Source organism: Pantherophis guttatus, chromosome 14 (genome assembly GCF_059756535.1).
Source record: "Pantherophis guttatus breed Tessera chromosome 14, ASM5975653v1, whole genome shotgun sequence".
Lineage (NCBI taxonomy): Eukaryota > Metazoa > Chordata > Lepidosauria > Squamata > Colubridae > Pantherophis > Pantherophis guttatus.
This window is the reverse complement of record NC_142076.1, coordinates 22,351,077-22,378,576: the sequence shown is the minus strand read 5'-3', so window position 1 is coordinate 22,378,576 and position 27,500 is coordinate 22,351,077. Positions and strand designations below refer to the sequence as shown.

General features: G+C 46.2%; 1 pseudogene; it reads left to right on the top strand.

Annotated features, from left to right (window-relative positions):
• Nucleotides 1-16,676: 16,676 nt before the first annotated feature.
• On the top strand, nucleotides 16,677-16,776 carry LOC117679552 (U6 spliceosomal RNA; annotated as a pseudogene).
• The last annotated feature ends 10,724 nt before the right edge of the window (nucleotides 16,777-27,500 follow it).

The window sequence follows — 27,500 nt, the reverse complement described above, 5'->3', positions numbered from 1 at the left end:
GGTCTTCTTACTTCATTCTCTGAGGTCTTCTAGATCCAAGCAATGTGCAGTGCAGCTCTTAAGCAAGTCCTCCCCTCCCCTCCAGCTCATCTCTGTCAGTCTCTACCAGAAGTCTTAGCACACACTGCTCCATAAATATAAGAGAGCAGCCCACCTAGGTGGGTGTTGTTGCATATTTTTAGAACGAACCCATCAGAGAGACATTGTCTTCCACATTCAGTACATGAGCTTTGAGCTTCAGGGAAAGAAGAAATGACTCAATGTGTTGGGCGCTGGAGACTCCGTCCAATATCTCTGATGGGACGCATTTGTCAATCCTCCATTCTCATCACCCTGAAGGAGGGCTTCAGGAGGGTCACTGAACAACATCAGGGATTCCCCCCCCCCATAAGGCTCCTCCCAATTTTGAAATGATCTAGTAGGTTCTTTCCAACCCACTAGAACATTGGAAAGAGATCTTGTCAGAGGATCAGAATTCTGTCCAGCCTCAGCAAGATTGTTCTCTGAGAATGAAATTGGACCAAATCTTTTGTGGGAGGGGCTGGGAACCAATGAAGAAAAGAAAGACGGGGGCTGAAAGGGTGCCAGATCCGGAGGGAAATCCAGATACTGTCATACCACTAAATATGAGTCAGTTGCCAACTATCTGGATTTTGATCACATGACCCTGGGGATGCTGCAATGGCCATGAGCCACTTTTTTCAGTGCTGTTGCAATTTCAAACGGTCACTAAATGAATTGTTGTAAATCGAGGATTGCATTTACCAAACTGTATCGTGACTCCTCTTCCAGATTAGATCCACAATATTCAGGCTACGCTTGTGCTTTGGCTACAAGGGCAGGACTCCCTGTTTATTTGCTTAACTCCTTTTAGTCCCCTAGAGAATATCTGGCTGGGAGGTCAGCCTGTAGACGACCTCCATAAATTCCAACACTTCCGCCTTTTGCTCCCTGGAAGGAAACCAAGCGGATCAAGGTGACCTCCTCCCAATCCTGCCCTGCTGCACAGCAGCTGCTCAGGAAAAGCCTCCTGCTAAAAGGGCAGCCAGGAAGGTCTGAGGCTTCCCACTTTCAGGAAGGGATGAGAGGAAGAAAGCTCATTTCGTAACACTTCTGGAGTTTTTAATTAAATCCGTCACTCAGAGACACTCTTGCTTAAGCTCTTTAAAATGATATTCAGGACACTTTTCCTCCTTCAAAATGGCTTTCGGAGCTTGATTTGCAAAGGTCAGGAACAAATAAACGTCTCTTTTCATTTTCTCAACCTGGCAGCAAATATTTGAAACCAACAAGGACAGTTGATCTGGAGAGGGAGAAAAGAAATCTGTTTAGGAAGCAAAGCTACCGGGAGGGAGGGAAGCAACGGTGCAGGAGGAGGACGAGGAGTTAGGTGAAAGGAGAGCTGAAAAGAAGCCACTTCCTCTGCTGGATTAGCTCCCTTTTCTTCTCCCAGCTGCAGCTTGAGGTTCGGAGAATTGGCAAGAAAAGCAGGATGAGCAAATACGGAAGATCCCAGAATCTGGAGCTCCTCTGCCTTTTATCACCCATCACTTGGTGACTGACAAGGGAAGGCAGCCATGTTGTTATGCAGCAGTAAAGTTTCTTGGGTCAACCTGCAGAAGGTGGAAAAGATAGACCAGCAGTTTTCTTTGGGTTCCTGCTGTGAAAATGACAAGAATGTAAACATTTTTGAGGCACGTCTCATCTCCCTGCCTATTGCGATGCCAGGATGACCAATGGCAAGACTGGACATGGCTGTCCAGGGCAACCACAAGGCTTCTGGGTAAGGAAAGGGCCTTCTTTGTGGTAAAATGGTAGTGGGAGGTCTGAGGTCCTGAAGTCTTAACTTCCAGTTTAAGTGGGTGGTGAATTTAATAGTTCCTCTTTTGACTGCCTAAGCCAGGGGTGTCCAATCTTGGCAACTTTGAGACTTGTGGACTTCGACTCCCAGTATAGCTGGCTGGGGAATTCTGGGGTCGCTCCCCACATCACTTGTAAGATTAATCTTAATGTCATCAGAAACTCCGTCTTCCAGGGCTGACGAGAAGAGAGCTCTCCTCTCATCGGTTCTGGAGGCAACATGGCTTTGTGGATGTTCGGATTGTTTTACAGCAAGGTTGGAACAGCCTGCCTGGAGGTGATGACGAAGAGGTAGCAGGTAGCTCTGGCATTGGCTGAGCCCCCTTCCTGGTCTTTCATCCTTGCCTGGTCCATGAAGCAGCTCTTAAAACCTTTCTCTCTGTGCCAGTCTGCCCAGGGATCCAGCTGAACCTAGTCTAGATCTGGAGATGTTCTCCTTCTTACAGATCTGCAGTCTCACCTAGAAATTAACTGAATATCGAAAAAACCACTTTTACTGTGCTGCCCTCAGCAACAATGATTTCTAATATAAATCCTGCCTGGTCAGCAAACTGCCTTCCAAGGTTGGCTGTTAGCCAGAGTTGTTCTGGGATTCCTTCGCATGTGCTTAGCCTTGGAGGAGAATACTGAGGCAAGGCTGTGGTGTGTCCCTCCGAGCAGAATTCAGGAAACAGCCCCGAGATCGCAGCTCTTCTGCATCTCCATCTGTTAAGATAGCATCTCTCCTTCTTGCTTCAGTGACGCCAGAGTCGTGGGAAGCTTTGCCAGAATTAAGAGGAAAGCGATCAATTTTTCATTCGCTGCATTTTGATCTATTTGATGTGGCTCTGCGCATCTAATGAAGAAAGGGAAAAGGGTCCCCAGCAGAGCACTTTCCAGAATTTGCAAGGCTGGCGAGCTTCTCTCCCTAATGGCCTGAAGGCTCCCGGAACGCAGCATGAATCAGGCAGGCAGGACTGGGTTCATTTGGTGACATAATTGGTTATTGACTGATCAACGGTTGATTAGCCAGGTCGGCTCCGGCGTACACAGCATGAGAGTGAGACCGGTGATATCTAAATTTGATAAATAAAAAATAAGTCCATAAACAATGGCCATGGGAGCTGAACATCCTTCTTGGCCGTGTGTGCCATGAGCAGCTCATAAATCCTCAGTTTTTGTCAATTCACAAAGAGGGGCATTGAGTGAATCAACAAAACCAAAGGCAGCTCAGTGATGAATGGTATGGGAAGAGGAACCCTTCTCACCTCTTCAATTTCGCTAGAAATTGGGGTCAGAGCCATAAAGCTCAGAGGCACCAGATTCTGCTAGGCAGAATTTTCTTCAATGTACTCCTTGTGACATTGTGAGGAGGATGACTGCAATGGGGGAGCACTCTCTGGGGCAGAAGGAAGGCGAGGAAGACGGAAACTTTGGCACTTCCTGGTTAAGTGGAGTGGGTTACAGGTCCCACCTCTGAGGCTCCAGAGATGAACCCTCTCATCCCTTTTTGGTGGGGCCTTTCGGGGTGGAATGGAGACACGATGATGATTCTGCTTCTAAGGTGGGGAACGAGCCAAAGTGACTGTGTGAATGGAGACTGTTATGAGGACCGTAAGTGCTTTCTCTTTGCTTGGTCTGATGCTATTCTTGCTCTGCTTTGCAGCTTTATCTCCATCACCGGAATGGAGGAAGGGGCGAGATTGAATGGACCAGAAGCCTAAGGAAACTAATAAATATTATATATTCACCCAAAGTTTTTCATTAGGGACGTTCGTTTCTCTGAGCGCTGCTGTCCCACCATAGAGGGACCATTAAAGGCAGTTTGCTTATTATGACCCCAACATATATTCCCTCCGATTGCAGGCTGAAATTTGGGGTCAGGCGTAGCATAGAATAGCGGATCCAGTATATCCACCTGCCCGGATACAAGAGATAAGAGTTATTCTATTAATCTTAGTGTTCATCAAAAGCAGTTCTTCCTTACTTTTTTCCCTACATCTTTATCTCTTCCCCCTTTCTTTTGGAGCTCCACCTTGGGAAGAGGCTCTCGAGGCCTTCAGCCTGAGGAAAAGTCTGGGCTGCAGGGACAAGGGGGGGTCCCAGCAGCTCCGGGGGTCTTCCCGGCACTTTGAGAAGGAGCACAGATGCAAACCGGAGCTCTTGTCTGAAGCCTCCCTGGGTCATGAACCAACTCATCTGCCTTCAGCGATGGAATACGATCAAAGAGGAGAGAGACGCCGACAACAGGCCCACTGGCTGAACAGGGAAGGGAAGAAAGGAAAACGCTTTGCATGAATAAATCCAGACTTACCGATATATTTGAAAATAATATATAAAATTAATGAGTGTGCGGAATCAGATAGATTAACTAGATTGATCAATGGTAAAAAAGATTCAGAATTTTATAACAGTTGGAAAGTATGGTACGATTGGGTCCAGAAAAGGTGGGATAGAATAGATATATGATGATGTATATATATATGGTGGCAAATATGTATGTATAAAGGAATGATTTTATACTTATGGACAATGTAATCATATTATACCATGGTGGCAGGATTGTATATTTTATTTGTGTATTAGTGTATAGAATATATATATATATATAAAAAAATCCAGCCTGCTCAGGGCACTGAGGGGAAAGGGAGAGAAAACACGTTTCCCTTTGACAAGGCGCCTTTCTAAGAGCGAAGGGGGAAATGCAGCTGAGTTCAGAGGTAAGGCGGTTAAAAGACCCCATGGCAGCGAGAGGGGAAAACTCTTGCCTGCAGCCCAAGGGGAAGAAGCCACGAGAGAACATCTAGCCAAAACCCTCCCCTTTGTAGGAATAACCTCCCTTGTTCAAGGCATGGCTTAAACACAGTTTACAGGCCTTGTGCATACAGACAAACTTTGTATGGTGTTATATTCCGTCCTACAAGCAAGGAAGGAAGGAGGGCAGAGGTTCAGAGCAGATGGCATGGCTCAGTGGCTGGAAGGCTGGTTTTCACCAACCGTGAATCTGTGGGAAATTCCAGTATTATAAAAGAGGAAGAGAGATGCTGGACCATAAAACATTCACAACACAAGCCTTGGTGATGCATAGATTTTCTGGACTGTTGAATTGTGATTCTGCAGCTGCAAATCTCTGGAAAGCTTCTCTCCCTCCCTCCCCCCCTCTCTCTGTGTCTGTCTCTGTCTCTGTCTCTCTTCCCCTCATCTCCCTCCAAAAGGAGATTCCGGTCAAGGTTGCCACCCTTGAAAATCTCCAACAGTGAAAGGACATCAAATGAAGCAGCTACCGTGTCATTTGCCAGTTAGTTCCTTCGACATTTGATTCCTTTCTCCACCCTGTACCTCCCCTTCCATGTCATCTGTCAATTTCATGGCTCTGAAAATTACACTAATTTGCTAGATAGAAAGTTCTGTTGGCTGCTCCGGAAATTGGATGAGGAGAAGCAGACACTTCCATGAGGAATTAGCCTGTTCTAAAGTTCAGACTAGCTCCATGAGAAGCAATCTTCAAGGGCAGGATACCCTACTCAGGAATGGGAGTGACAACTGGCTTAGGAAGAGGTCCAGCAGAGAAAGGAGGACTACCTGGGTGAAGAAGGATCTGGACACCGAAGTTCTCATTGTCAGCGTTCCAGAAAGCCCCAACTCCAATTAAAAACTCCAAGGCAAGCAGTTCTCAAAGTTTCATTTATTAGAGTAGATATACTGGCACATCTGGGAAAACCTGAATCTGAGAGTTCCGGGTTTTCCCTCAATAAATCAAAACCGCAAAGCCACCCCTGCACCCATCAGTCCATCACATGGCCCAATCATCGTCCGTCCCAGCTTGAGCCATCACTGCAACCACTCCTCCTCCAGATGCAGAAACCCCCTGACCTTGACCCAAGGGAAGAATGCTATTATGTCTAACTACAATCACTCTCCTGAATCCCCCCTCCTACCTTCCCAAGTGCAAGAAGTTGGCAGAGTGGAAGCTTCTGGTTTTAACATGGCTTCCAAAGCTGACACTCATCCCATGGCCCTGTGAGAGGGGCCTTGTAGAGCAGTGTTCTCCATCTTGGGTATGGGAAGATAGGTGGACTTCAATGCCAGAATTCCCCAGCCAGCAGAATTCTGGAAGTTGAAGTCCACCCATCTCCAATGGCCAAGGTTGAGAATACGACTCTAGATGTTTTGCACCGCAAGTGACTCTCCTGCCCAGGAGAAGAGCTCTAGCAAGGTGGCCCAGGTTGCTCTTGACCTCAACTGCCGACCATCTCAAGGCAAAGGGTCAGCATCTCAAAAGCCTGGAGAAGCTTCCCTTGTTTCCCTGTTCCTTCCCTCTCTGCGTCCTGCTCCCCAGAAGCACTTAACATCTGCTTAACATCTGCAAATGCATGCTTAATGAGAAGCAAAGTCAGCCATTCGTTATAAAGGCTTGAAAGAGCTGGGAGATTAAGAGGATGGGGAGGAACGAGGAGACAGATGAAGGCCTTGGGCAATGTGATTTTTAGGAATGAGCAAGTGAGGGAAGATGACACGGGACCCATTGGATGATTTAAGCCAGTTTCTTAAACCAGGATGGAAAAGTGGCCGCCTTCCCCCATGTTTTACTGGCTCACTTCTGTTTACTCTCCCCATTAATTCTCTTTCGACTTTTCATCCGATACAAATTCATTGCCTGGTGGCCCAGATGCAATTTGGATCCACCGCAGGAAAGCTGGCGTGTAAGTGCCCAGGTGGTATTTTATGAAGGGCAGAACTGAGATGCCTCCATGGCCATTATCAGAGCAAACCGTGTTCTCTTCTGTCAGGCCCCCCAAGTCCCTGTGGGGGCTGGCTGGATCCTGACCAGGTCCTTGGCTATCCCACCAATCCTTTCTCCCTCCCCCTCCCCCACTGACAGATCTCCAGATGCTTCCATGGGGAAAGAGCTCTGACTGCACAAGGTTTCTCCAGATGTTCCACCCATAATTCTAGGACTGCTGTGCAGCCACCCGTTTGTGATAGTTGATGACTGCTGCTTCCAGCTCCACCAGCTGAAAGGGTGGTGGGCTCAGATCAGGGGTGAAATGCTCCCGGTTCGGACTGGATCAGGCGATCCGGTAGCGATTGCGGCAGGTGGTTTGGAGAACCGGTAGCAATGGCGGCACGAGGCTCCGCCCACCCGCCTGGGTGTCGTTACTTCCTGCTTTTAAAAGGTTAAAAAAAGGAGGCTCTGCCGTTCGTGCGCCACAGCTGTGATCGTCAGAGCCTTTTGTTTTTACTTTTTAAAGCGTTTTTTTACAACCTACTCAACCAAATAGGTTGTAAAAAAATGCTTTTAAAAGTTAAAAAAAAAAGTTGGCCACGCCCACCCTGTCACATTACCACCCCCACCCCCAAGCCACGCCCACAGAACCGGTAGTAACAAATTTTACATTTCACCACCAGCTGAGATGGCTACTCAACCAGGAGCCAGAGGTTCCTCCGAAGCTCCTTCTTGCCCACCAAGCACCAAGTCCCTCCTCAGAGCGGAATGGCATCTGCTGCTCTTTCCACCTAGATCCCAATGTCCCTCTACATTGGATGGGAAGGATGCGGCGTAATGGCAGGCTGGCTGTGAAATGTTATGTTTTAAGAAAAAAAAGCACATCGTTTTTATTTATTTGTTTATTTACTGACTTTTTAATTTATTGGGCTTGCTGCGGAGACATTACAGGCAATCTTGATTTGAAAGGCACTGAATTTTAATACCGTATGCAGCATCTTTCCTGGGTTTATTTTTATTTGTCCAGTAATTGCTTGCAAATGCTTTTCCTGGTAACTGGGCTACAATTTGTAGTAAGGCTGAATTATTGCCATTCATACGAGATGGCGAAATGACTGTTTTCGGTTGGCTGCAGTCCCAAAGGCCCTCCCTTCCCCCCACTGGGTTTGTGCCTGGCCCACCCTTTAGTGAGGAGAAGGAGCTGAAGTTCTGCTCTAAGGACCAGTGGTGGAAGGTCCGTGAGTGAGGCTCAGCGGGTGATGAATCCAGGTGCGTCGGTAGGTTGGTTGCCTTGTGGGTCTGAAAGTCCCTGAGTGCTAAGCAGGCCTGAGAGGAAAACCCCAGCTGCTGCCTTGTAGAAGGAGACCCTCTGCAGGACGAAGTCATGGAGAAGGTGACTGAGATTGCAGGAGGACATCAAATGGCTTTTAGGGGGAACAGTCAATTTTTACACCAGCTGCTGGCCTCTTTTAGGTTAGTTTTGCCAATTCACATTGGAGGGAGGAGGGAGCCGGCCTTGAAGGTTATTTGACATTGGACAGAGTAAAAATATGTGATTAGACTAAAAAATGTTTCCTGGAGTTGGGGATGAAAGTGTTTTCTCATAGGGAAAATAAATTAAGCCAATTCACTGACGAAGAGATGGATGTTTCGGCTGAGATTCAAGTCCCACTTAGCCAAGGAATCAGCTGGTGGCCTTGGATGTTCTCATGAAGGGGAGACAAGTCAGGTGGGACTCACCTTGGGATGTTTTCAGCCAGAAGAGATGAGGGCTGCCTTGCAATAAATAAATAGGGAATGAAACCCAAAGTCTCTTTTCGAAAGAGGGCAGAGTTCAAACATAGCAGGGGTGTCAAACTCGAGGCCCAGGGGGTGGATCTGGCCCGCGGGGTGCTTAGATTTGGCCTGCAGGGCCGCCCTCGAAACAGCGAAGGACTGGCCACGGTGCCTCTGTCAGCGAAAATGGAGCTTGGGAGGGCCGCATGTGGTCCTTCCCAGGTGCGTTTTCCCTGGCCGAGGGTTACAGGAGGCCATGGCAGCCAAAAAATGGAGCTCAGGAGCCCATTTTCTCTGGCAGAGCGCTTGGGCCATCACAGGCACCCCCGACATGAGTGACATCTAGCTGGACATTCCCACCCTGGCCACGCCCACTCCAGCCCCCCCCCAGGTCAAACTCAACCCTGATGCGGCCCTCAATGAAATCGAGTTTGACAGCCCTGAAATATAGCATAGCTCCTTTGCATGAATAAACTCAAACATTCAAGGAACCCTGAACTTCTCATCCAGCCTTTGGTGGGAAGCAATTAGGAAGCCTTCCTAGAAGGGAGGGCCTCTGGGACAAGCCACAATGCCTTCACATTTGCCCTCACACATCTCACAGCGAGACTGACATGCTTTATGCAACTGAACATGGAATCATACCACAGTGCACATGCTACCACCTCCTCCTCACCCCCTGCAGATGCTCCCAAGGAGACAAGTGATAAGGGTGGTTGATACAGTAGTTCGATTCATGCACTGCACTAAGATTTCTGGGTTTGGGTTTGGCTTCACATTATGTGTGAATTCAACCCTTGCGGTCCAGAAACCAGAGTATATGATTTATTAAGTGGAGTGAATTCAACAGGGCTCATTCTTAAAGATACGGTTGAAACATGCTACACGTGTGATCTCTCAAATGCTTCTTGAGATGTTCCAAGGAGTCTGTGAGCTGCCAAGATTTCAAGTTGAATCACAGATGGAAAAGCCACCAGGTGCATGTTATGGGTGGCTTTGGGTCCAAAAGAGCTAAGACCCCTCATCCCCCAGCAGAGGGGGAGAAATCTTGTAGGGATGGCCCACATTTCCCACCAAGGGAGCCATCAGTAATCAACGGGATGTCTCAAATCTTGCTCTGGCAGAACGGGCCCAGCGCCGAGTAGCATATTCAGCTGGTAATCCTCATTTGTTCCATTAAGTGTTGGCAGGACCTGTGAAGGCTGGAGAGGCCCTTTGCAATGGTGCAATTTTGATAAGGGAAGGTTAACAACAAAGGGCTCTGGGCAGATTCACATTTTTCTCATCAGCTGTTTAATTCCGAGCCCCAAATGCCATCTTCCTTCTCACCATTTTGACTTTGCTGCACAATTAATTTTAAAGAGGCTGGACCCTGGCCAGAAGTGCTGCCAGCCTGACATTTTTTAAACATTTCAACCAAAATATCACTTAATTGCCCTCTTCCCCTCTTTTGAAACTTCATCGAAGCCAGCAACAGCTCCAGGAGAGCCCAATGTTGAGAAATGTCGGCCAGTCTCACGGCACCTTTGCATCTTCTGGAGTTGCGTCCACCAAGGAGATCAGTTCTGGGCACAGCGACACACAGAAAGGAGGGATGCCATTCTCTCTTCCAGGCCCTCTGCCAATGCCCCCCGGCATTTCCACCCGGCAGGACCAAACCTCTCTTGCACTCATTGTGATGACTTTGTGTTCTATGAATACCGTTTGATTGACTGGTGATCAGAAGCAATTTGCATAAATATTGTCACAATATGTTACAAAAATGGAAAAGGCATTTTAGGGGGTTTCCCCTCCCCTGAAACATTTAGTGGAAATGTTGCTTCAGCCTATTCTGGTAGAGCCATTTTTATAGCTAAACCTCCAGAATATCTACAAAGGCCTCGAGGAAGTATGCAATCGCTCCATCGTTCTGTGGTCGTGTTTTGCTTGCTTATTTCCTTTAACAGACATTTTAGCATCTCTTAAAGTGCAAATTGAACTGCAATTGGAAAATCGTTTAAATAAATAAAAAAAATTATCAAGGGATGCTGCAAATCTTCACTCCAAACAAAAATAAAAATGCAGCGGTTTTAGTTCCTTAACGTTAACCGCATTCGACTCCGAGAACTTCATTTGTCTAGAAAGTGCTAAAGCAAGGGGCTCCAACCTTGGCAGCTTTAAGATGGGTGGGCTTCAACTCCCAGAATTCCCCAGCCAGCAAAAAGTTGCAGATTGTAAGGTAGCCTGACGTGACAACTGGATGCCTCTCTGACAGAAGGACTTTTTTTCCTGATCTGCAGAAGGGAGGAGGTAGCCGAGGTTCAGGGTGGATCTTAATAGGGAGCAGAAAAGAAAGGATACCGCGGGCCAGACCAGAAGCTTGGGAAGCATCCCTTGCCATGCTCCTTTGCAATTCTCCGAGACCAAGATGGTGCTGATCACAGTAGGAGCGTGGTTATGCGCTGTCTCTCCCCTCTGGCATTTGTCCTTTAGCACCCAGCAGCTCACTGGAGAACGGCCTGTTCTCTCCCTCCTCCCTCAAGAGTCAGTTGCACAGCCATTCAACGGTGGCCCAGATTAATGCTTGCATTTAATGGCCTCTTTGAATAAATCTGCCCATTCTTATGCAACCCCTTTTCTGGCTCACCTCTTTTGCACCTGGGAAAGAAATGGGAAAGGACAACCCCTCCCCTGCTTCTGAAAAGCTGTCTGCAAAAAGGAGAGCGGCCGCATTGGGGGCTTTTTAGGATAGAGAGAAATTGCCTCTCAGAAGGACGGAGGATGGTCCTTTGTTGGGTCCCCAAAGAGGATGGAGGGGTAGGGTTATGACAATTTGGGCAAGGTCAACCGTAGATCAACCACAGAAGGCCAGGATAATGGTTGCAACTAGGTGATCAAAGCTCCACCCCTTTTTTACATATGCAAAAAGGGGCAGGGCTTCCATCTCCTGTTGTGGCTGACATCTTGGGCTTCTTGACCCTTCTGAGCTGAGATCGTTGTGGTGCAAAATAGAAAGAGACTCACCTGAAGGACTCCGGCCCCAAAGGCTTCCCATGCCAGTCTTTGCTTTTGGAGTGAAAAATGAGAAGTTTGGTCCTGGAAAAGTTTTGCTTTCTTACATTTCTTGCAAGATGGGTTTCTACTTTCCAGTACTGCTGTTCTGGCTAAAGCAAAGGGGTGCTGGGACAGATTGCTGAAAGGCCTGAATTCCGTCAATTTGGGGTCTTCTTATATGTCCAAAGAAAAACAAACATCAGCCTTGCAACCAGTAAATGAAAGGCCTTTGGAATGGAAGAAATATCACAGAATAAAGTTGGAAGGGACCTTGGGGGTCTTCAAGTCCAGCCCCCTGCTCAAGCAGGAGGGAGACCCTATGCCATTCCAGACAAGTGACTGTCCAGTCTCTTCTTAACACCTCCAGTAATGGAGCACCCACAACTTCTGGTGGCAAGCTGTTCCACTGGTTGATTGTCCTCACTGTCAGGAAGTTTCTCCTTAATTCCAGGTTGCTTCTCGCCTTGATTAGTTTCGCTCCTTTGTTTCTTGTCCTGCCCTTTGGTGTTTTGGAGAATAGTTTGACCCCATGTGACTCAAATGGGGGGAAGGAGCTAGTCTGATGAAGCTTCTTCAAGGATCTCCCTCCTGTAGGAGATCAGCTAGGATTGGGCCACTTGTGCAATCCTCAAAAGCTCCCTTGCTTGTGCCAGGGGCCTGCACTCCTGCCGGAGAAGGAATTCTGCAGAATAGGCAGCAATTGCAATGCTGGAGAAGCAAATAATTTGTGCTGGCTCTTAAGGAGGCCTGTTGGAATGAGTGACAGCATTATAAACATGTGAAGAATGGATTTATGACAAGGAGGAGAATTGATGGTGGAAATTTGTTGTGAGCTGGTGGAAGACAACATAAGCTGAAAGATTTGTTCAAGTATAATGGAGATCTTGTACTGGGAGAAAAATAAAATAAATAGGCCTTTAAAACAATAGTTCAGAATAACCAAAGCTCAGTCATGAACAAAGAGTGTCAAGCAAGGAGGAAGAACCATTCCTTTCATCAAGTGGGAGACTTAACAATAAGAAAATACTGAGTTGGAAATTGGGCTACTGTAGAAGAAATTTTTTTTTATGCCATTGTACCTGTTCCCAAGCAATTTTAGGGGAGAGGCATCCCACCTCCAGAAAAAGTAGGGTATTATGGGGGAAGAACCCCCAAGATAGTTTCAGGAGGGGGGAGGAAGAGATGGGAATTAATTTCTGAGCTTCTTGAAAGCTTCACTGGAGCTGGGTTTGAGGTAATGGAGCTTCCACAACTACAGCAGTCGACTACTGAATAATACAGAAGAATTGCTGTCATGATTCCTTGCATAACTTCAGCCCTGAATTAACCTGCTTGACCCACCATAGTTTCCAAGCCTAGCTTGCCAGGGGCTGCCACCTGACAACTGCAGACTCCCCTGAAGCAAAACCATCACCTGGTTGGGTTAAACCTGTAAACTCATTAATTGTGAAAATTCTAGTCCTGGAGAATGTGGCTTCCTTGAAGGCCAGATCTGACTTGGTTCTTCAGCACCATGGACACTTCCAAGCGATCTCTTTCTGACTAAGACATCTCAACAAGCAGACCAAGCTGGGTGAAGACTGCCATAAACTTGGCCTGCAGGTAGCTTTCCTGAAGGACTTTGAATTCTGTCCCTCAAGGTCCCTGGTTGATTCTATCACAAGGTGTGAGAGGTGAATCTTTGCCAAGGACCAAAAAAGGGAGAAGGTTGGCTTTTTCATCGTGGAAGGTCCAAGGAAGAAGAGACATCAGTTCTCCTTGGAATGAGATGCCCTGTAGCTCCAGGTCCATTGTCCTTTTGGAATGTAGGAGATCTTTGGAACCGATCCAACAAGGTCACTTTAAAAGGCCTATAATGTTCCATTAACAAGATCCATTCACACCTTCTTTGTTACTTCAGGTTTTTTTCTCCTTGTTTCTCCATGCCCTTCCCCTGAAATCTGGTCGTTTTATTGATTTCCATTGTATCCCTGGCCCCTGGATGGAGACTTCCCTCCACCCACTTTTATGGAAATTACCTCCTTTATTGTAAAATGGGATCATTCTTTGAACTTCACATGCATTTGTGCTCTACTTAAAATGCAGCATTTTAACAAGACAAAACACGCAGAACGTTTTAACAGGAATGAACTTTCCATCAAGGCTACATTTTAAATAAGCCACAATTTACAAGAAAATGTCAAACATGCATTAAGTTTATAAGTAATCACTAAACTCTGTGTAAGCAGCTATTTAAGTCAGAGGCCTTTCAATATTCAAATGAACTGATGGGCTGGAAGTGTCTCAGATGCAGCTGCTCACTTCCCAATTCTTGCAGCGGGAAAGAGGGAGGAAGGGAGAGAGAAAGAGGGAGAGAGAGAATCGGGAAAGAAGGCAGTTTATTGGAAAACTGAAGAAAGCAGCTTTGAGGGGAAGTCAGAATGCAAGGAATGGCAAGAGAAGAAAAAGCTGGGGCATAAAGGAGTCAAGAGAGGAGACGTTTTGTTTGGAAAAGGACAGGTGAAAAAGTATGACTGGGGACAAACAAACCCTGGTGCAGCATTGAACTCTGGTCATTCAATCATCAGCAGAACAAACAAAGGGATGTTTTCCCTGCAGGGAGCAAGTAATGTTTGCAAGTAATTTTGCAAACATCTGTCAAGATCTCTCTTGCTCTACATAATCCATGCAAATACAGATTCCATTCAGGAGGAAGAGAAATTCCCCATGGGGGGGCTGGATCTTCCACCAGCATATCCCCATTTGCCCCTGCAGTTTGGGGCCGAAGAGGCAAGGGGCCTCTGAAAGTGGGTCTCCTTCAGGTCCTCCTGGTAAGGACCACACCTGTCGCCTTAACTGGCCATTGGTAGTCATTTCAGCCAAATAGCTTCTGAGACCACTGGACGAGTGGCCTTAGAAGAAAATACCAGCAAATCTATGCCACCTTTCCTGCAAGATGTTGAGTATCTTGAAACTACGTCTCACAGAAAGGTGTTGGCTAGAGGTGGGCCTCTGATTGGAGACACAATGACATCGGATGTGTCGTGATAACCTCACTCAAATGTGGAATTTGCCTGATGTTCAGGTGCTGCCACGTAGTTAAAGACACAGGGTTGTGTGAAGCTTCATGAGGGTTTGAGCTGAGTAGCTCTTAAAACCAGAAGCCAGATCCACATTTCATGGACAGAGGAAGCCTAAACTAGCAGCCCACCTGAGCACCATCCTGACAGGTGGATGGAGACCACAGAGAAGACAGCTCTTGAACATTGTTGCCTCAGCTAGATGTGACACAAGCTTGACATTTCTCTGTGTGTCTGCCTCTTTTCACTTGGGACTGTGACACCTGGGGAAACGCTCTGACAAGTGATGGAAGGCAAGGCTTTCAAAAGACTCCCACTTCCTTCCCTTCTTTCATTTTTAAAAGACTGTCCATCTGCCCAAATGCTTCACGGGATGTTATAAGCATCCTCGAAGAGCCAAAAGGGAACTCTTCAAAACTGCCAGTTAATTGCCAAAGGTCTTCTCTAGTTATGATGCAGCTTGCATCTTTCTCCAAGACCATGTTGGCTTGGCCACGTGGGAAGCCAACTAGTGGATTCTAGGTTGGGATCCCCTGGAAACGCTCACAGCCTGGTGCCTGTTTTGGAAATAGATTCTCCAAAGAGTCTGAGGGGAGATTCTGCACTGTGGATCTCATCTCTCTCCTTTTCCCACAGAGGTTTTCTCCCTCAGACCTGAGGCAGGTGGTTGGTGCCAGGAAGTCCAATTCTTCAGGATTTTTGTACTCCACTTTCTGAAATATGGAGCAGCAGCATTGTTCTGCTCATTCAGCTGCCACATCAGCTTTTCCAGATGGAAAGAAGGGAAGAGATGCCAACCTCCATCAGATCAGATCAGATCAGATCAGAGGCCAAGAGTCCTGCAAACACTACAGATGCCCAGAACAGACAGCCCAGCATCAACCGAGGGCAGTGCAAGCAGGGAATCGAGTGTCAGCCGCACCACCCAATGAAAAATGTGTGCCACTATCGGTTTATGCCGATGGTGTTGCCAAGGGTGGGGCCAGAAGAAGCAGCAGCTGGAGGAGAAGAAGGCCACGGCTTTCTTAAAAAGGTGGGTCTCAGGAAGTGGCCGATTCCTTGAGGAAGGAGGGAAAATGGACTTTCTGCTCTTTACACAAGCAGCCCCCCTCCCCCCAGGATGGTCCTGTGTTGGAGCACTTGCATTATTAACACCATGCTAAAAGGTTCGCTCCTATTTCTCTCCCCTCCCCTCAGTCATTTCAACTCTACTCTGAAGTTATCAGAAGCAAATCTGAAGGTTGAGTTCAGCTGCTCCTGGCAATGTCAGATGGGTTTCTATCATGCCATTCGGATGAGCTGGCAGCTCCTCCCGTCACAGGTGCCCCCCCTTCTGTTTTTGTTTCTGAGGCTGCAGGCCTGTGGTCTGGGGAGCAGACCGCCTGCCCAGCTGCCCAGGGCTGCAGGGCCAGCCAGGGGCCTTGCCGTGGTCCAGGGATTGGTCCTTCTCTTTCTCTCCATCTTTTGGGCCAGGTCTTGCACCAGGCTTCAGGCTGGCCCAGCAGAGAGACCGCCTCTGTCCACCAAGGCCCTGGAGATGCTTTCTCCACAAAGGGAGGCCAAGGACATTCTTTCGTCTTGGACTAAGGTGCATCTCCCACCCCTTCTGGAGGAATTCTTGGCTGGCCCACTGCTATCAAAGGGACAGGGTCCCTGCAGGGTCTTGCAGAGAACCTAAGGGAAGGGGTCCAAAGGAGGGAAATGAAGAACAATAGATTTGGACATAAAGAGGCGGGTCTTGTTCTCTGAGCACTTTCGGACAGGCTGCATCTCAAAGGTCGGCAGTGTTTAGGGGCTGAAGAGAAGAAACCTTTTTAAAACGAAAGAATGCTTAGCTTTTGCAAATGTCTCAGCCACCCCAGGGGTTGCGTAAATGGAATGGAACTTTTAACTATCGGTTGAGATTAAGAGTGAACAGACATCCAACTGATTATATTGAGGGGGAAAAAAATACCACTTTATGTTGCTTTCTCATTACTCCTATTTAAAATTCAATTCCTGACATGCATGCATTATATGAAGATTTCTAACGGGCTATTCAGTCTCCGATGCTTATCCTAGATGATCATGTATGAGACAGCTGAAAAGGGTCCAGCCTTGGACGACGCCCCCTCCTATTTATAATCTTCCACTTGGAGAGAGGCCCACTTATTTTCAATCTCTGCTTTTAGTTCTTTTAAAAACATGTAATGATTGCACACAACTCAAAGCTCCAGTGATGACTAATTCACTGCAAAGGAACTTCATTTATATTAACACACGGACTAAAATTGGAACAATACAGAGAAGATTAGCATGGTCCCTGCACAAGGAACCTATCTATGATTTATGGATCTGGGCTTTAGAAATAAATAAAACCCAAACAAGCAAATATCCACGGTTTGATGGTCTTTCCCCTTCTTCATTTTAAAAGTCATTTTATATGAATAAATGCTTTCCTTTCAACTATCTTCGGAGGTCAAAGGCAGATCTGCATCTGAATGCTAATGTTTCCTTGCACTTAAGGCTAGCAGAAGGGGATGAATTTAACAGAAAATTGACACAGTTAAGAACCGGGGAAGAATTTTCTTTCTACAATCTTTGCAACAGAACGAGCAATTCTGTATCCTGGTTTTAAACTGTTGACTTCATTGTGTCTTGCACAATCCATTGGTCAGGACAATTATAGCGCACTGCAGAATTTGCCGGCGGTAGGTGTGCAGCTCAGCACAAGAAGGAAGGAGGGAAAGGTACGAGGTGCTTCTAACGGGTTCTTGAGTTTGTCAGGTTAATTGGGGCTTTTGCTTATGATCGTTCTCACTGGACAAAAGATAGCTCAGGAAACAGCCTGTTTTACTTAGCACAGTAGACATTTGCTAAGGCAGACCGGGATGTTGAGATAACAATAAGACTGACCAGGTGAGATCCAGAATAAGCTGAAAAAAAGATTGACAAAGCAGGACCAAAAGATGCCCAAAGGATATAAGATGCCGGGTGAATTTGCTCCAATATTCCTTCTTCCATGTGAGTGAGATTTTTTTTTAAAACAGAGGTGAAAATTCATATATCTGAAGGCCCATTTCTTCAAACCTGAGCCCCTGGTTCCCCCCCATCCAGCAATTCAGCCTAGTTAATTTCTTCTAGGATGAATGTCTCCAGAAGAATGGAGCAGAAGGTTGGATATATTTAAAAAATATGAAAATCAATTTGTCCTGTTCCTGAAAATCCCCAAGGATAGAGATCTATGATTAATTATCTGAAATATGGAAAAAAATGCCATAGCAGGCCCTTGTCAGTTCCAGGTTTTTGATCCTTTGCTACTACTCTTTTGTGGTTTACAATTACCAGCGTGGAACTGACCCCTTCTTGGAAGACTTAATCTGTCTACAAAAGATTGTAGCAGATCATTCATTGTCTGGTTGTTATCAAAAGTCTAATCATGCCAGCGGTTGAGGAGGCCTACACCTGGACCAACTGAGATGCCATCAGGTCACTAGGGCAGATGAGAATCTGTGTTTAATCCTAATTCTAGAGTGCACAAAGTTGAACTCCGAAGTTGTAAGACCTCTCATGAACTGAGCCAATCCAATGGTGTAGCCTAGAGTTGCTCTGTTCTCCTTTCTTCCAGAAGAGATGGAGGGAGGAGAGACAACCCACAGAAAACCTACATAACCTTTCAAATCACCCCTGGAGCCTTGGTCCTGAATTGTATTTCATAGGAAGTTGGGTTGGAAGATGGATTCTGTGGAGTTCTCTTGACTTGGGGCTGCCCCAGGCTCAATATTGCTGAGGACATTGTAAGCCGCCCTGAGTCTTCAGAGAAGGGCGGCATATAAATCAAATTAAAAAAAAAAAATCCTTCTCTGGAAACTCTATCAATACCTGAACAAAATCTTGTTGGGCCTCAAAGGATGGAAAGAGGAAGGAGAAGGATAATTTTCTTTGCTAGGATTTACACCTTCCCTCTTTCAGGCTTGCTAAGGAATTACAGATTGCCTCGTGTTCTTATGCATCATCCATATCATCCCATATATTTATATATTTAGCATTGCATGCTTCTTTTCTATTAGTGCAGGCACATATTGGTTTCCTGCATAGTTCTCAGAGGTTATGCTAGAGTGACTTTGTGTGTGTGTGTGCGTGTGTGTATGTGTGTGTGTGTGTGTGTGTGTCTGAGAGAGTATTAAATCGTGTTTTGTGAAATTGAGCGTGCAATTCATGACATGCCATTCTTTTTCGCATTCTCTGCAAGACATTGGCACAACTGAGGGATTTTGAGCCGGACGAAGGAGTGAAATTTCATTTCTATTCAGCATCCAGGAACAAAAAAACAATAACAAGCCTAAGCAGTTTTTGAAAATAAATGCAGCCAGGAGCTTTTCTACAACACCAGCAAGAGTAAAGAAAACACTCCTGCACAATTTTGCTCTAAGGTACTTACCAGCCATTTAGCTCAAAGAACAGCAATAATTAAAAAAACGAGGACACTTAAATGCCTGTGCCATCAGCAGAAAGAGCTGTTAAGGCCCACTGGATTTTGTCGGCTGCAGCATAATTGGTGTACCGATTGACATGGCTCTTTTCTCCAGGTCCACCCCCATCTTGGAATGAAGGAAGAAGTCTCTGGCTGTGATTCTGGGGGAGACTATTAACATTTCGTTTCTCAACTTGGTGGTAATCAGGAGGAGAGCACAGAAACTTCCAAAGACTGGGCACAGAGTGGGCAACTGTCCCATCCTAAGACCCTTCAGGATGGCTGATTCAGAGTTGATGTCTCCAGGATTAGGTGCCCGCCATGTTCTAGGCCAGGAAGTCCCACCAAGAAGTCCCACAAGGAGACCACTAACCAGGATCTGAGTCTCTTTTGTGGAACCAAAGACTGGTAAAGAATTTCCAGCAGAATTTCCAGACATGGTTAGTGTTGATGTCTTTTCCTCAGAGCTCCACACCTGAGCCTTGCCACAAAGCAGGTGAGCATTCCCTCAGAGGAGCTGGTAGATTTTCTGGCCATGGACCATTGCTTGTGTGGAGAGGTAAGCCTGGAACAGCAGGGTCCAACCAACGGGGAGCTTCGGTCCCAATGCTGGGCTTCTTGAAAATTAGGAAGTTCTGAGAAAGGCCCTCCTTGAGGAGAGGTGGCATCACAGAATCCACAAGACTCGATACAGCTAGGTGGCAGAGGGGAGATTTGGCCAGGTACAGACAAGGTAATCATTTAGGGGGCAAACACTTCAGACATTGGAAGTGGGGTGTAGAAAGCTGTGGCCAACCTTTGGCAGGTTGAAGACTTCCCAAAGAGGCCACTTGTTGTGATCCAAATATAAACATCCCTATTTAATGCTAATAGAGCTTCAGGTCAATTTAATATCCCTTATTAACATTTGCATTGGCAAACCTTCCTTAAGTAATTAGAGGAAGAGAATTACAAACACTTTGCCGGGAGGGATAATTTGAGGAAGAGGTCCAAAGATTTGCAAAAGGCTTAATTGGGGTTATCTGGCAGGTTCCGTCTCAGGACTGCATGATAAAGCAAGGGATGACCTGGGCAGAACTCTCTCTGAAACAGACAGACGGGTTTTAAGGTTCAGGGTTATTAGAGGGAAGTTGTGGGAAGCCTCAGGAAAATGTATTTTTTTCAATCAAGGCTGTTCCTGTTTACTTACTCATTCTTTTCTCCCTTCCTTGAGTATCATATAAAGGCTTTTTTTCTTTTCTTTTCTTTGAATAATTTTCAAGTGTCATTGATTTGGCCCAACTTTGTGGGAAGGGATTTGAAGGATACTTTAACCCCAATGGCTGACTGGTATATATTACACGCATGAGGGTGGGGTTGCCTGATCAAGGAAAAAGACAAGGACCCTCTTGGAGGGGAGATCTGGAGTAGATTTCAGGAAGAGACCTAAGCAAGGTCATTGCAGAGGCTGAGTTCATCATTGCTTTCAGTCAGTTTCAGTTTTTATCATGGGAATGCAAGCCTGCAGAAATGCATGTTTTTTTCCTGCTATGTTTTGAAGGATTATAAAACGATGAAGCCCCTTCCCAAGGCTGCTCTGAATCATTTAGTCACAGCATGAACACATGATGAATAACACCCTATTCCACTCTGCTATTCATTTTTTTTAAAAAAAATATGTGGTACATCATGTGCAATTAAGTCACATTTCAATACCTCTTAATTTCCTGAGATTAATGCTGGGTGTCTCAACCTTGTGCGCAAGCCTTAAGAGAGCCAGATTTTTATTAGCTTCATCTGAATATCAAATTATTCTGAGTAATAAAGCAACAATGATTTAAATTTTGCAGACAACCTCTTTACTGATGAAAGGAAACTTGTAAAGATCCTGGACTTCTGGAGAAAAGGTCATGCGGATGGCATTGATGGAGCCGATGAAGTTGTAACTGATCTGGAGACACAAGTCCACCCAGATCCTTCAGCTCTCGGTTCTTTGGAGAAGGGTTCAGCCATCAACTGAATGGCAGCTGTCATTCCCCAAGACACAGATTTCTTTCCTACAACGATGGTGGGATCCAGACCCTCAAAGCATTTGAAGAACTTGGAGGAATGTCCCATGGGTGGAGGCCGAGGCCTGCTCTCTGTTGTTGTGGTCTGTGGACAAAGACAGGAAGCCAATCACCAGCAGAATAATAGAAAAAGATGTCTAGCTTATGAGCAATTTCAGAAGGAAGTCAGAGACCTGAAAAGCTGGTGGGCTTTCCCTTCTCTTGATGCGTTCTAGGACATCCAGCCATCAGGGATGATTTGTCTTTCTGCGCTAAGAAGAGGGGTGGAAATCATGGCCTCAAGGTCCCCATCCGACTTGCCGGAACGAAACAGGCTAAATCCAGACATCTGTTTTCAGATGTTAAATATGTGAAAGGCATGATCTACTTGAGCAAGAGTGTTTTTCAGGCCCTTCTACAGAGAAAAGATGTGGGCAGAAATTTGAGTTTTGAAGGCTGATAAATAAGTAAAAGGTAGCTTTTAATTTAATGCCATCTTGTTCTCTGTTGCGGAATTCTGACAAGAATGTTTCCAATTCCTGTAATGTCTGTTTTTCATATAGGCGCTTCGGCTGATCACTTATAATCTCCTCAATTTAGTTCATTGGAAGGAATGATGTGCATAGCAGGAGGAGGGGAACTGAGGGAGGGGAAGGCTTGCCTGATATTGTTTTCTCATTTTATGCTTTCCCTGTTAGGGGGGAAATGTATCTTCAATGCACCAGAGAAGATGACAAAGTTTTGGTCACCCCAGACTTGAGTCTCCTCACTGGGAACTTATGAGCAACCGTTGAAGTGGCAGCTGGGAGCCATTCCGATGACAGAGCTGAGCAGTTTAAGTAATATAAGATCATTTCTTCTATCCCATTAAATTTCTAATTTCTTTTGCAAAAAACATGCATTGAATAAGGGAAAAAAACAACTCCACACTAAAGCTGTGGCTTATTCTATTTAATTAGCTGCCTTTTATGAAAAGCAGGCAAACATCAGCTGCACTTAAATGCACAGAGGGAAATACGTTTTGGTTACACAGCTCATCCATCTTCAGATGGGACCATCAATCACTCACTGAGCTCTCTCTTTCTTGGGTTTAGAGATGCGCTGGACCAAGAGCTGAACGTGGGACTAGAATTCGTGGGAAGGAGAAGCCACTGGAGATTTCAGCGGTCCTTCTAATATTTGCGGACATTGAATATTTGAAATTGACTTCCAAACCATCAGGAACCTTGGCTGTCATTTGCAATATGTACCCGGTTTACTAAGGAGAGCTGATGTGGCGCAGAGAAGCTGCAGAGAAGGGATCTTCTCCCACCCTTTATCCCTGGATGGCAGGGGTCCTGTGTGTGTATGACTCTCCAACAGGCTATCGGAAGAAATCAGAAACAGCCATCTGGCTAAAATCACAATGGTTTTTTTTTATTATTATTATTTCTTGACATAATATGTATCCCATCAATTCCAACCCTTATGGGCAGCTGCCTCCAAAATAGAAGAGCCATCATAAAATTGCTGGTTGGTAATATTATAAATTGCTAGGAGCTGAGGAATACCTATCCCCCCCCACCCCCACATCAAATTAGGAAGATCGAGGTAGAGACATTGAAGAAGCCAAGTTTTATTTTAACTGGAGTAGGAAGGACCACACTGGTACTCTTGAAATGCCTCCAAAATGGGGTCAGCAGAAAATCCAGACCATTGTAGGAAAAATGGTTTGAAGGGATAGCAAGGCAGATCCCAAAGAGACTGGACAGCCATTGGTCTGGAATAGAATAGGGCAGAGGTGTCCCACCTTGGTAAGTTTAAGATGTGTGAATTTCAATTCCCAGAATTCCCCAGCCAGCCACATCTTAAAGTTGTCAGGGTTGGAGTTCTCCTGCTTGAGCAGAAGACCTCCACGGTCCCTTCCAACACTATTATTCTGTTATTCTGAATGTTAGGGGGGAAAAGGATGCAAGGCCACTTCCTAGCCTGGAAGAATCAATGATTATTCAAAACTTGGTTCCTCACCTACTTTGTAGCATCTGACGCCCGTCTTCCATTCTTTGGTTCAGTACCTCTGAGGCCTCCACTGGAATGAAACATTTATGAGCTGATGCAGACCATGTTTATCTGCAGAAGATCTGCCTCTTTCTTTTTCAAAAGGACAACACAACTTTAATTGGGCTTCAGGTCTCCCTGTTTGGCCGCGTGCTTTTTCTTTCATTTTGCTCTTGTGGAAGCTCCTCTCCGATTTGTATTTCTTAAACAGCTGGGAAAAGAGAAAGTGACAGGCCGTCAAAGTGCTCCACTCTCATCGCAAAAACAGCCCGTTCCTCCTAAAATGCACAAGGAAGCCTTCCAACGTCAGCAGCCGCCATTGGCAGATCAATCAACGAAGGCTTTGGTAAAAGATTAATTGGCTGAGCTCTGATTTCCAGGCCTGAGGGCGGCTTCTGTTCAGAGGGTGGCTCCTCCGAGCAGGACCGTCATTTTTTCCACTTAATGGTGGACAGAGGAGCTGAGGGCTTCTTCTCAGAAAGCCAGAATTTATGGTAGTCAAACATAGTCAAGAAATGTTACCTGTCAGCAATGCCTCCCTTTGAAACAGGATCAATACATGCCTTTTATTTTATTTATCGATATTTCATGCATCTAGATCGTCCATCTTACTCAAGGTTGTGGGATTCTGGGAGCTGAAATCCACACGTCTTCAAGTGGCCAAGGCTGAGGAAGACCGGCCTAGAGATCACGATGGCTTCTCGCATTCTTCAGTGGCCTATTTTCAATTAATTAATTGCTTGCTTTAATTTATATTCCATCTTTACGCACATGGCCCTGAAGGTGGCTGACCCAAACAAACCACAATACAGCCAAATGTGAGAAGAAGAGGAACAGAGAGAAGCCTCAATCACTGTTAAACCAGTTCTGGGTATGTGGGCATGGATGAAGCATAGCAGCCGCAGCTGGCAGTGCCACTTGTCTTTGATATGAATATTTGCTGCCCCCAGCACCACTGCAGAAAAAGAAGCATTTAACCCCAGCCCCTGGGCTCGCAGCTGACCTCCTTGCAGCCCTCCGTCTTCCACCCTCCATTTGCAAATGGCAGAAAAGAAAGATCCGAAAAGAATTGGCCAACGTGGCGCTTGACAGCTTCCCAGAGAGCTGAAAATGTTGGCTTTTGATGCAAACAGGAGTGTGCAGATGTCAGAGAGGATAAGGGTCACTTACCCCTGAAATGGCCGAGAGAGCTGGCCCTTTTGGACACGTCCCTCTTCCAAAGTTGTGTCAGGCTCCATTGGATGAAACCAAAGGATCAGATTCCATTAGGCCATTACGTGAGGCTCTAAACGAATGAGATCGCAAGAGCAAATAGCACCGGAGGTGGAGGAGAAAATAAATATAGATACAAGGGGACACGGGTGAGCATCATGGCCTGATGTAGGAAGAAATGAGACCTCAATCGATGCAAACTTTGTGATTTCACATGCAGGAAATGAAGCAAACGCTATTATGGCTTAATGCGTTGTACTTTTGGAGACCCAGCAGAATCCGGGCTGCCTGGATTTGCGCACGGGGCCAAGCCATGGTTTGTTGCACAAGTTGCCGTGTTGGCCTTTCTGAGGAGGAAGGAACAAGACTTGCTACTCAAGCGACCATCAAATGCTTCCCTTTCAATTAGCAATCAGAAACCCAGGGTGCAATTCTGACACTTTGCGAAGCAATTTCCAATTGTTTAGCTCATTTACTCGATTCTTGCCTTTCACAGTGAACTTGCGGTTCGATTGGCATAAGGCAACGTGAATTATTAAAATTAACCTCCCACTGCTCATTTGAATTGCGTCGCTAGAGGCCCCCCCCCCCCAGGGCAGCGTTCATTCGTACTACTCCTTCCTTTGATGGATCATAATACGATCCCTTTCAAGTACTCCAAGTAATAGCATCACATCAAAGCCGTTTCCCCTCTTTATCTTATTCACAAATTGTTACAGTGCATATTAAAGGCGAGACAGTTTTAATATCACTTCCGTACTAATTTGCCAGTTGAAAGGTATCATTTTCCCTACAGCCGTTGCCTTCTTCCTCACCCCATTAATATCTTGGCCTCATGAATATCCCGAACTTAACATTTCGTGTTTCCAGGGTTTTTTTCCCCTTCCCCAGTCTAGGCAAATAATATATATATTTTTTAGACAGGTGTAAACAGGGGAGAAGTAGAATGCTTTCGATTCAATCAGTTCATGCTACGAATGACAAATCTAATTGTCTCAGTGTGAAGGATGCTGCACTCTATCCCTGGTCACCTGTGGATCTTGGGCAAAAAGGAAGTGATGTCATACGCATCCCACCTTTTAAACAGGGGAGAGGTTGTGTCATTCCCTCCCCCTCTGTTGAGAGGGGGCTGTTCGGCCTTCACGCAGATGGCCTCTTTGACCCCTCGTTCGAACCAGCAATCCTCTCTTCTTCAAGGAAAAACCAAGTAAGTCCAGTTGCCCTTTGGGACAACCATGACCCGGAAGACTGAGGATCTCCATAGATCTCCACAGGATGGCTTCGGAGCGTAAGGTAGAAACCTGGCCCCGCTGGTGGGTGAGATCAAGAACAAATCAGATGTGGCAAAACACCTCCAAGTTTAATTTCAATGAGATTATCCTTTGTCCTTCTCAGGCGGAGGAGGTGGGCTGCGGTTTATCAGATCCTGCTTTCATCTTCGTCTTGAGGGACTTATTGGCTTTCGTTGGTGCTTGTAATTTATTTGCAGTCAAGAATAATGATATTTTTGTCTGTTTTGTTAGCCTTTGGAAAGTGAACTGTTCCTGCTGGGCTCTTGATCTCAGTTTATATTTTTGAGCTGTCTTTGCAGAATACCGGACTTCTCAAACTTGCCCAGTCATCCTGAGCTGCCATTGATTTAAAAAAAAAAGGAAGTGGGGAGGGGGGAGGGGAGTTTGCTATTTTTTGGAACAAAGGGACTGCCTATCAGAAATATTTGCAATCTGTACTTAAACCTTTGCCAGGCCTGAGCCTTATGTAAGAGAATTAAGCAGAATTAAGATTTCTATAAAACCCCACCGCATCCTGACCTCCCCATTTCCTGAAGTCCTGCAGTCCAGAGACACAATGGCTCTTTCGCTCCCTTTATCTTCAGCTCTGATTTTAGCATCATTAATAGATGAAGAGCCGTTTTACCTGTCCTTCCCTCCCTCCTTCCTTCCTGCCCGTCCACCTTCCTTTCTCGTTCTCTTTCAGAATACTTAATGGTGAAGAACAGTTTTAAACTTTTTTCTTCTTCTTTTCAGCCCGGGAATTGAAACAGAATAGAAAGGCTCATTTGGAGTGCTAAAAAATGGAGGAGGTGATGATGGAGCCTTGTCCCTCTCAGCTGAATGGGACTCTGCACTTGAGAAGGGGCTCCTGCCTCGTGGACCAAGATTTCTCGGAGGTCCCCGTGCAGCATCCAGGATTGCCTCAACCCCCCCCAAAAAACTGCCCCCTTTCAAACACCTCCAGGAGCAACTAGGGCGCCCACCCACCAGGATAAGTCTGGGATGACCCAATTTCCACCTCTTTGTTCTCACTGCTTCTCATCATTTCTTTGGAGGAGAGGAAAAATATTTTCATGATGAAAAACCAAGCCGGCACAGGGGCCTCTGCAGGCAGCCTCCCCTCCCAAGCAGCTGTTTTCAGGGGGATGTCCCAGAAACCCCAGAAGTGGGGGGTGTTGGCTGGCAACTCTGCAGTTTTGGTCCCAACACATCTGGAAGGCTGCAGATGTTACGGTCCCCTCCTTTTTCCTCGTCAGAGCTCAGAGTGGTCTCCATACAGTATCCAGGTAGGTCCTGGAACAGACACACAACGTTGCTCAGAGGCCTTCATATGTTTTCCATCCTTCCTTCCTTCCGACTGGTCCTGCTTTTTAATAACAGAATAACAGAGTTGGGAGGGACCTTGGAGGTCTTCTAGTCCAGCCCCCTGCTCAAGCAGGAGACCCTAGACCACTCCAGACAGAAGGCTCTCCAGTCTCTTCTTGAAAACCTTCAGTGATTTCCCCCCCCAACCTTCTCCATGTAAAGCGAGCATGTTGGTAAAACGGAAGGCAGCTTAACTTGATAGCTTGTGGAGGATTTGCTTGTTCCTTGCGATTTATGGGAACACAAGTTTGTGGCTGTGCTGGAGGGGTTTAGGCTTTGGTCCCCCCCCCACTGGCCCCACTCCATATTCTGCAAAGCAACTGTACCTTGATCTCCTTGCTGTGGGGTGCAATTCAACCCTCTTCCTTTTAGGGAAGGAACACCCAGATTTACACCTCAATCACCAGTGACATTTCCAAACGTGACCCTAAGGTGAATGAGCGACCGACCACTCCTGGAATTTTCTTAAAGCTTGATAATGAAATGCTCGACAGATTGTAAATCTTTTGAGCCACTGAACCTCCATTCGGTACCGTCCCTCCCGCCCTGCTGCCTAATCTCCTTTTAGGGGGAAAAAGAGATTGTTTCGTGTTCTTCAGCAAAGACTTCCAGTGCTGCATTTCGGTCACCGTGTCTCCCAACTGTGGGCCTCTTGTGCTGCTGAAACACACTCTCACAAGAGAAGGCAGGGAGGGGCCA